Raw genomic sequence first — 11,660 nt, 5'->3', positions numbered from 1 at the left:
ACTTCTTGATAGCAAAAATTACGTATCAGGTGAAAATTGTTGTATATCATAATTGAATGAAATATAGTTAGTTTATAAGTAATTATTAAATGAAGTGAAATGAAAAATAAAATGTTTTTTTCGGAACACAACAATATATATGTTATTATTCTCGTTTTAAAGCCGAATTCTTAAGTACACAAATGTTGAAAAATGATTAACCGATAAATGGTCACGAATTAGTTTTGACAATTTTCAATTTGTCGTATCGTGTTTTTCTGGTTTGTTAATTTTATATTAACTTATCAAAATATAAAAGCAACCAATAGCAGTTGTTTTGGCTTGTTACAGTTTTTTTAAATAAAATCTTTTTGCACTAAGTAACACTGCTTAAAACATAAAGTAATACAAATAAAACTCAAGCACACCTTCATAAAACATAAGCATAGAATCAACACGCGTGTACCCGTGCTGTCTTAAATTTCAATTACTAATAATCTCCATAAGGTATCATGCTTCACCATACTGACACCCTTTATAAAAACTCAAATCCTCACATTAATAATAACAAAAATATAAGTATCAAAACAAAACAAGAAAAATATTAAATAAATTACAATTTTCCTCCTTGATAATTTTCTACTCGTATTTTATAGTCACGTGTATCTTTTAACATGCCATACGCACAGGTAACACTTAAAACCACCCTCACCGTGTGTCGATTAGGACTTGCGTTAAAAGGGATGAATCTACCATCATATTCATAAAACATCCCCCAACTAAAAATGATCGCTTTAACATTCCTGACCAACTCATTCATCTATCGCCATAACATTTACCTTTCCCAATATGAGTCATTTATTTCACGGTAATTAAAATAAGAACATCATTTTTGTCCGGTCTTACAACTCGACGCACGATGCAATAGCGGCGGTGGTGGTGCGGCGGCGTATGTCTCGTGAGCTGCAATTTACAACACGAACCTGAAACTGAAAACAGGTAAACAGTTCTTTTCGGCTTCCTCCTTGGGGCAGTACATCATCGTCAGTCGGTATTAATCAAATGATGTTATGTTTATAAATTCGAGTTTTAGATATTTTATATAAAAGGTCTCCATATAGAACATCAGATGGCCACAGCTTATAGTCTCGATTATATATAGGAGCTTGTCTAGCTGTACAGCAAGAACAGCAACTTATCCGCGGAGAATCAACACGCTAACCCATGATGATGGTTTTGTTGTTTTCTTAAAAAATAAGTCCAACCCCAAGGATATAAAATGTTAAAAACATGAATTATTAGAGCAATGCTGCTAGCTAATGGCTGAAGGTGTATGGTGCGCGGTGTCATATGGCGTTTTTTCGATGCTGAATTCGTTATGCTTTTGGCCTTTTTGGGGTCAATTTATGTTCTCTGATACCTATGATACATAGAATGATAATATGATGTACGACATTTGTGCAATGAGGGCAAATATATTTTATCCTTTACCCTCAACCTTAAAAGATTGTATTAAACACTGCAATCGGGGATAGAATTAGAAGAAATAAAACCAAACAGTTAAAAACGCTTACCAATTTGTAAGTCGATATTCGTTTCTCTGGTATTGCTCTACCACTCATGTTTACAAAAGTTGTAACTTGGATCAAAAATATTAAAAATATGTCTGCTTAAAACACTTATTTCAAGTTTGATCTCAATCGACCAAATGGTTTAGGCTGTAATACCCTATGCTTATTAACACCTTTGAATTTCACGAATCTAAAAACACATTATAGGAAAAAAGTTAATCTTATGATAGGTAAGTATAAGAAGAAAGGGTATACAATCAATTGCAGAAAGTTTGATGCAAAAGAAGCAATGTAATCTTACTTCTTTAAAGGCTTTAGTAGTGGTCATCGAAATGATATTGACTCGACGGGAAGATTAAAATTAATTTTTAGAAATCATAATAGAGTTGCAAAACCCATTGTTCTGATTTGTTCACTTTCAAAAAACCTTTTAATTTTAATAATGAGATTTCAGACAGTTTGTATTTATTAACTTCCCATAGGAAGTTATTGTAATGGGTCCGATTTGTCAAATTGAAAATTTTGACATTTCTCGACGTTTCAAGGTCCCTAGAGTCGAAATAAAAGATTTTTAGAAAGATGTCTATGTTTTAGATCAGGAAAGTCCACAGTCGATCCTATATTCACATTTCGGCAGATCCTGGAAATAAACCGAAGAACATACAAAAAAAACAGCCACCACCTTCTAATGAATTTCAAAGGCGCATATAACAGCATCTATAGGGATGAGCTGTATAGAGCCATGTCTAGTTTTGGAATCCTTGCCAAACTCGACTGTTTGTGTAACAGTGCCTTTCGATGTCAAAAAAGGCTTAAGACAAGGTGACGCCTTGTCATGCTATTAATTTAACATTTATTCTCTTGAAGGACCAAAGTGTCGCTATATAAGACCCTTATCATCTCCGCCCTGCTATACGGTGCAGATGCATGGACTATGACAAAAGCCGATTAAAACACCTTTGGTCGTTTCGAGAGAAAAGTTCTTCGGGTGATCTACGGTCCCGTATGCATCGAAGAGGAGTAGAGGAGAAGATAGAACGACAAGCCGTACGGGCTGTACAGCGACGTACACTTAGCCAAAAGGGTAAAAGTCCAACGACTAAGATGGCTGGGTCATTTAGAGCGCATGAAAACCAATGCTCCGGCCCTTAAATTCTTCAATTCCGTACCCTAAGGACAGAGCAGAAGAGGAAGACCGCGGATCAGATGGACCCCCAAGAGGAAAGTGACCTCGTCTAACTTGGAGCGCAAAACTGGAGGCATCTAGCAAAGAACCAAGCTAGATGGAAAAGTTTATTGGGTGAGGCCCTAGTTCACACAGGACTATAGTAAGTGGTGGTGGTAGAAATGGCGGTCTCAAGGCAACCTATCCTGAGATCCAATTAGCGCTGTAGTGCGCCGTTTTGATACCAAAACTCGTTTGACCTGTGATAGAAAGGGAAAGATTTATAGAGAAGCTTCATAACGATTATGTTAGAGCCATTTTGTCACATTGAGAAAAAAGATTAGGTCTCTAATCTTTGTCTCAGATAGCTCATCAAGTTCGTAAAAAAAATGCTTTTTCAAAGCATTTCATTCTAGTGTTTGCCAAAGCAGGACATTTGCAGAGGAAATGGATTATCGTTTCACTTTCTCTTTGGTCACTGCAACTACGGCAAAAGGTGTTGTAAGAGATACCCAACTTCTTTGCATGAACTCCTATAGGCCAATGTCCGGTACAAACCGCAACAATCATGGCTACGTCTTGCCTTGGCCTGCATAGAATATCGTTTGTACGGGTTTTGTTATAGGTGAGCCATATCTTCCTAGATTTAATGCAGTTGGGTAAATTGCTCCACCTTCGGTTTGATTCAGTTTTGTAGATAGAAAAGATTTTACCCTTCATAGCACCAAGAGGAATGTTAACCATTTCCGCAAGTGAGCTATGAAGGGCCATTCATTTCCCAAGATACCACTTTGGCCGGAGCGCATATCAGGGTGACACCGAGGTTAATATTCATGTTCGCAAGCTCATCGCTACATTGCTGGACCAATTTAGATGAGGATATGGCCGAGTTAATGGCTTTGACAGCTGCCTAACTGTCTGTAAAGATAGCCACATTTCGGTTTTGGTTTGGGTTTTGTTTAAGTATCTTACATGCCTCCCTTATTGCCAGCAGTTCAAAAAGGATCCCAGAACCAACTCCGCACTCCATCTTTGAGACGTCAGTGAAGATGGTTGTGTCGAAACCTATCGACACGATTTCATCCTCCCAATCTTCTCTTGATGGGAAAATAACCTTAAAAACCTTACTAAGACTCAAAGTAGGAGTGCAGTAGTCAGTGTCTACCGAGACAATATTTGAGGGAATCAATTTCGTTGTGTTGCTGTGACCATAAGGTTTTGACAACCAGCTGTTTGATTCCTTCAGAATAATAGCGCTGCAGAAAACTTTGTATTTAATAAAAAGGTCGATTGGTAGAAGATCCAAAATAATGTTTAAGGCGTCCGTTGGGCAAGTACGCATGGCCCCTGTGGTTCCCACGCAAGCTGTTCTCTGAACCTTCTTTAGCGTATTAATGTTATAGGCTTTGCTAAGAGCAGGCCACCAAACAATCAATGTTAAGATTGGACGTACTACGGCTGTGTACGTCCATAAAATCATCTTCGACTGAAGTCCCCACTTTTTGCCGAAAGTTTTGCTGCAGGAGTAGAAGGCAACACAGGCCTTCTTAATCGTACTTCAATATTTAGTTTCCAGTTTAGTTTAGGGTCGAGTATAACTCCCAAATATTTTGCACTGGAAGACAATGATGGGATTTGACTGTTGAGTCAAGTAAGTATGAAATTTTTCACAGCACATTTATTCAATAACGAATAAGGCTAATCAAATTCTTGGGTGGATTAAAAGGGAACCAAAACTATTTTCAGATCGTCATGTTATAAAGAAGATTTGTTAACCATTTGTTGGGAAATCGGGGCACCAAGTTTACCAATCATTAATACACACTAGTTCAAAAAAGGGTTGCTGAGCTTTCCGCTTAGGGGGTTAAGATGGGTTAATTCTTACCTTATCAGCACAGTTTAAAATTTCTTGATATACAAAGTATTGATAGCAGATGTTCTTATTTATGTTTTGTGTTTATTGTTAAGTTAATAATTAGAAATATTGACTCCTTGTACCTTCAGTGCAAGAGGGCATTTTAGGATTTACTAAAGTGCGGCAGACTAACAAACACGGAGGTACCTAGTACCCTATTAAATACCTCCACTAAGTATAAGCCTCGTATATGTGGCTGCGCGTCAATGATAAAGGATCAGGATTGGTAAAAGAAGAATTGAAGTTCTGAAATGAAAGGGTAAGTTAGGTATATGCAAAAATTGCATATTTCACTAATTTGACAATCATCTATTGACGATACGAAGTAGATGAGTTACAAACTTGTAAAATAAAAAGTTATCACTCTTTCTCTATCTAGACTCTCTGCCTCCTCCCCACTTTGGGTTCTCTCGCCATGACGCCATGAGAGCTGATCGTATCTGCTCTCTACGATAAGATTGGCCCAAAAATTTCGAAGACACTTCCAGGTTTGTATGCATTCACTGGTTTTAAATTCAATCCAGCATTGTACCGACGAGAAGAAAAGAAACCTTTACAGTTTCTGATGACTTCTGAAACTTTTCGAATTGCATTTCTGGATTTGGGATTAAATCAGCACAATGTGCAGGAAGTAAAGTTAATTTAAGAAGCTAAGCGATGCCAACTAAGCCAGAATTGTAATCCTGAATATTACGTAGAAGGTAAAAGACAAGTCTTGACCCCTTTTCTTGAGTATCCGGGAGAACGATGGAGTTATTCCAACAAGTGTCAAGCACAAAGTTTATTGTATGCTTGTGGAGTAATGCCTACAAAGCAAATTATTGATCTTTTACCAACGGTCTATGGGTGAAGAGCTGTCGACGAAAAATACCAAATGATCTGGTTTGCGGGTGACCAATTGTCAAAAGCGTATGAAGTTGTAGTCTAATACCTGATATTTTTGAGCATACTCCAGAATTAGATGAATTTATGCTATTTTTAGGCCTTTAATTTATTAAGTTAAAAGATTTGAAAAAAAAAACTTATTTGCATTGTCAAAGTAGGCGAATCCCTTCAAATAATCGTCAGATTATGAGACAGAACGTTTAAGGTATATAAATGAATCATACATATCTTAATTCGACGAACTCGAGTATTTCAAAATGGCGATTTTTTTGCCCATTCTAATAATGGCCGCAAATTTGGGTAAAATGCAAATCGTCAGATAATTACATAAAAAGCCTTAAAGAAGTTTTATAAATGTATTGATTCTGACGAATTCGGGCTTTTAAGGATCGTATACAAAATAAAATCACAAAATGTCTGCCTTAACTTTTGGTAATTCGTTGGCTTTGGTGTTTCTGACATTCATTCATAAAATGTCTCTGTTTAGATAAACAATTTTCAATTAAAAATGTTAGCATTTAGTCAGACTGCATTTTTGGCTGGAATCTAAATTCTTGATTAAGTTTCGAATGTCAAATAAACTGATAGAGTGGAAAATGGACTAATTAGAAGAAAAGGCATGATTTTTTAATGAAATTGCAAAAATAAGCGTCATTTCGACTATCCGGATATTCTTAAAAGATGAAACCGTAATAATAAAACTATACTAATATTCATTCGCATTATAGAATTTTGTTTTTCGTACTAACGTTTTTTTGTAGTCTTGAAGACCGTAGCACAATTTCGTGTAAGATTTGAGTTCCCAAAATATTAACATCTTAACATTATTTTAAGAAATAATAAAAAAAATCTAGGAAGTTTCTTTCCTGATGGATTCGAGGTCAGCTAAAAACCATATACCTGCTAGACACAAATAAACTACTCCATTAAAAAGATGACCAATTTTGTTCTTCTAAAAATCACCCAAACTTGCTTCCTATATGATTTGTTAAAAAACAAAAACACAACATTAAAAAAAAAAAATGTCATACTCTTCTCATAATTTGCATAACCTTCGCCATACAAATCAGCAAAATGTTTCTTAAAAATCTTTGATGACTTCGTTGCGATAACCGACCGACATACACTCAACTCAAAGTTCAGAAATTAAAAAGATACAACATGTCAGAGTATCTAGTTTGTTGTTTTGTGTTTTTGTGTTATTCTTTCATTAATTTTTGTTTCAATTTAATTTTTTTTATTTCAATTTCAATCATTAATCGCTCTCGCACATATGCAACCTGATTAATATTCAAAATTATTCTTTTGATTTTTGTCGAGTTGACCGCCAACAGCCAACCGCCACCATGCCTCGGCATGCTTTGCGCACCAAGCACAGCTTCCAAACTCAAGCTGTATAGCTTTGTATCTAATTTTTTTTTGATTTTGTGTTTCGCCCATGATTATTATTATCAATTGGCGTCTGTGTTTATGGTCGAATTCCCCGAAGACGTGTGAGCAAATCAAAGCTAATCTAAATCTCTTGCCATCCAGGTGAACAAGCTTTTACCAATGTTTTCTACCTGTCCGTCTAATTCGAATGTGTTTTTAACCATATCGCCCGGTCCATACGGTCCACGGTCCGGGCCGATCGATCGGTAGGGGCTCGAACTCCAACATTAACCGCAAAAGCCTTGAAATTTATTAAAATATTATTTTTATTTTCGAGAGGTTGTACGATTACTTATTAGTATGTTTGTAAGTTCGTGTTGATTTCCTTTGTCCAATTCCGCCGGATTATTTAAGCCGAAAAAAAGGTCTTTTGTGTCGCGCCACCTAATAACAGATACATTTTGATGGCCGATAAATCTTGAGAATAAAAACCAAAAAACACAAAACAAAACAAAAATTAGAAACAAAGAAGCTGACGGACGAACTTCTTCTTCTTACTGGGAGCTGGGATGACCGACGATTTATACCTTGATATTATATTGATTTGTGTTAACGACACTTATGAGCTTTCCGCAGGTCTTGAAACAAGACTGGGAATAATTTCAGCCCAAACATAATGTGGGATTTATCAAATATGATGACCACCACGAAGCCAGTCCCATCCCAGCATAAACTGTTGAGCTTGGGTTGGGTGGATATGGGGATCGGGAAATAGCAGATCACCATCATATAAATTTACGGCATCTTATCAATCAAATCGAACTTTTCGGGGGGTTCGATGTGGGTCAGGCTAGAGCCCATCAGCTAGCAGCACAGCAGGCCTATATGGGTTTTCAATTTGGTGTACCTATTTATGTTCAGAAGCTAATCTTAAAATGACGGGGGATATTTATTTTCCAGTCCCAACTTCCAAACTCGAGATGCCGATAGGTGGATCTTTAAGTCCCTATCTGTAAGTAATTTAAATAAAAACGTGACTAAGCACCCAGCCTGGTTTATTCATGGCATTCAGTGGCTAAATGGGATGAGAGATAGCTCGCCTATTATATCGATGATGCTTTGTTCGCAGCTTATAAGATCGATGGGAGGCTCGGGCTACCTGTTGCTAAGCTATAGGCGTAGTTTTATAGTTCTCATATGCATAATAATACCTTCTGATGTGGCTGTGGGATTCTGGGAGGCAGATGAGTAAAGCCCTTCCACCGAAACCGATAGAAGTATATTAATTTAATTGTGACTAAACTATTGGTAGGCGCACTACACGCCTATTAATCAAACGAAATTGATACATTTTAGGGAATTTTGAATATTTGTCAAAAACTGTATGGGTTATTATTTCGAGTCTGATTCTGATTCCGAACGACGACGACAACTCACAGGGAGGTATATCAAATTACGAAATTAGGCCTTCGACTTCGACAGGAACAGTTGAGTCATATTAGAAAAGGAGAATGATGATTTGGTAGGTTTATTTTTGGGGGTTAATTAATGAGTTTGACATCTGAGAACAGAATCTGGTCTTTATATAAGACGCATAGACATATGTTCATACATATAGATGATATCTATCAATGGGAGCAAAAATAAATACTACGTCGTTGTTTTGTTGCTAGTCCATCGGATCGTAGTCATTCGTCGTGCTTGTTGTGATGACGGTATAAAGATTTAAATCGATTGGTTTTATAATAATGGTAATAAATTAATAAATTTGTGGTCACGATATCAAACCGCATCTGTGTTGTGATTCATTGAGGGTATACGATTTTTTTTTTCTGTCAGTTTTGAATCGTTTTGGCGCCATGTTGTGGGAAAATTCAAATTTCAAAATTTTGTTTTAATATTAAGCTTTATTTTAAATAGGTTTAGAAAATTTTTAAATTATTGTTAAGTATATTTTTATGAAAATATTCGTAAAATTTTAAATCTTGAGTCAGAACTGTTATACGGATGCAGCAGTTGGAAAATAACATCATTAAGGGATTTTTCCAATTAGAGGTTTTGTTTTGAATAGTCCACATTTAAACTATACATCTTAGGTGATAAGGCCCATTTTCACCTCGGAGAGGTGTCATTAAGTAAGAAGATTGTCATATTGTAGGCTTACAAAATCCAAGCATGATTTTGATAAGCCTCTCCATCCTTAATATATCAATGTTTATTGTTTTTTTTGCTTAGCTAACGGCGTGATTCGTTTGCGAAAAAATTTATGGCTTAAATAAGAAACCAGAAGATTTGGGACATCAAAAAGCTCGTAGTGACTCGTATGAAGACAGGCTGGGTAAGGTAAAAGCCAAAGGGAGCTAGAACAAATTATAGTGCAGGAGTATTTAAGGCATTATGCCCTACTAAAGAGTACCCACGCACATTGTATTAATGAGGGCTTAAGTTGCTGTTTCTTGATCTAAATCCTATACTGTTAAATACATTCTCCTTGAAATCGGAACTCAAACAATCTTCTATATTTAAATTTTAAATTTAGATGAAACTATGAAGGTACTTGCCAAAAAATTATATTATGAAAGGTACAGGTATAGTTTTTATTTTGCCATTGAACAGAATTTAAAAAAAATATTTTTAGAAGTGTAGTTCATAGGTTTACCCGTACCCGTAGCATGATAGTTAGTGCGTTGGATTTCATCGATTGGGAAGAGCAGCAAATGGTAAAGGAGAAAAAAGCTAGGGTATCGAAAGATAAATCTGCCAACACATCAGGCGATGTTACGGTGGTGCCAGTAAAAGTACCACTAGCAACAGCATCAACATATGACCAGGTGACAGTAGCAACAACTAACCAAAAGGGGAGGCTAAAGAAGCATAGCCCAAATAAAGTGGAGAGGGCCAACTACGCTAACGGGCGTGATATGAGAAATGACATGGCCAGGGGTAAGGGAGGAATTACCATGAGAGTGAGTTCTCACACTACGCTTAGTCTGAAAAAACAGAATCCATGTCGGAAGGTGGAGAGGAGCTCTTTAGGTCTCCGAATAGGAATTTAATAATAGCGGAGCCAGAGCCAGTCCCGCAGACAAGCAAGGCCTTGGAGGTAGCGACGGACCTCCAAGATGAAAAAAGAACTGGTGCAGGCCCTGCAAGACAAACAGGCAGCCATCAGCCAGTTCGAACAAAGCCTCAATAAGCTCAAGGAGGAAATTGAGCCCTTTCTCAGTCAGCTAAAGCTGAAACAAGAGGCGCGCCAAAAGCAAGAGGCAGCCCAAAAACAACAGCAGCAAAAACAACAGCAACAAAAACCACAGCAGCAAAAACAGCCACAACCCAAGCCCGCTCGAAAAAAACACAGGAGCGGAGAAAAATAAAAAGAGGCCATCGGTAGTGACAGGCAAAATGTCCGAGGGACCATCAACTTCGGCTAAGAGCAAACAACAGCAACAACAATAGCTACAACCAAGGGAGCGTGAATAGCAGAAACAGCAGCAGCAGCAACAATAACAACAGCAACAGAAGCAGCACAAACAGCAGCAGCAACACCAGAAACAACCATAGACCAAGAAAGAAAACATACCACCAATAAGGACACACACAGCTGACCTGGACAAGATAAAACAGGTATGTAAGTCGGTCACTAAGGGCAAATTTCTCATAAAAATGTTAAACGAAAAAGAAAAGAATTATTCGGTCCAGTGTTTCTCACTAGTCGAATACAAGTTAGTAAAAGGGTTACTAAAAGAGGCCACAGCTGAGTTCTTTAGCTACACGCCTAAAAGCGAGAAATTTAAAATGGTCCTTCTGAAGGGCATAAGTTCCTGCACGGAACCGGAGGCGCTCTTAGCTGAGCCCCGTCAAAATTTTATCGGGGTCAAGCCTTCCACTACGGTGAAGTCCAGGCGAGGGGGTTATAGGCTGCCAATGTTCCTCGTAACATTATCGCTCCAAGGCAGTTTTGAGAGAGTGCAGAAAATACCATCGACCATCAAGTTGTACACTGGGACACATTAAAAAGGCACGACGACATTCTAAAATGTACAAAGTGTCAGAGGTTTGGCCATACCAAAGAGAACTGCAATATGCAGTTGTGCTGTGTCAGAAGCTCAGAAACCCACAACGAAGGAGAATTCAAGCTGGGGAATGAGCGGGTTGAGGGTTTAACTCAGCTCAAGTGTGTCCTTTGTGGAAACCAAGGGCACCCGGCTAGCTATAGAGGTTGCCCTAAGGTCCAAGAAATGATACAGAAACAGGCCAGTCAAAAAGCCGAAAGAAGTCGAACAGTTCGAAAGGCTCCAACACAAAAAATTCGTGGATCTCAAATTTTCGGGGAATGGGAACAGGAGACAGGCTCCACGAACTGTTGCCTCAAAGGCCCCTGTGCCTAAAGCCCCAGAGGTGCAGCCTGATATTGTAGACTTGTTGTTGAGCATTCAAGGTCAACTAACAGGGCTGCAAAGTCAGATAAAGGATCAAGCCAAAAGGGTAGATCATCTCTACTCTTTGTTGCCTGGCCTGGCGCAATTTAGACCATAATGGAAGATTGCCGGAGACGCGCCTTAAAGTCCTACCTGTGAAAGACTGATAAGGATTGAACGATGAGCCAATATGTTCCAATTGTTGAAAGACTACAGTCCCGATATATTTATGGCTAGCGAAACTAAGCTGAACCACAAACACAAATTGACTCATAAAAATTACAATATCGTAAGAAGAGACCGGCCCGACTCCACTCAAAGGGGCGGTGTCGCTCTCTTTATACGAAAAGGCAATA

The sequence above is a fragment of the Eupeodes corollae genome, chromosome 3 (genome assembly GCF_945859685.1).
Source record: "Eupeodes corollae chromosome 3, idEupCoro1.1, whole genome shotgun sequence".
NCBI lineage: Eukaryota > Metazoa > Arthropoda > Insecta > Diptera > Syrphidae > Eupeodes > Eupeodes corollae.
The sequence above is the reverse complement of the archived record's forward strand: the minus strand, read 5'-3'. Positions refer to the sequence as shown.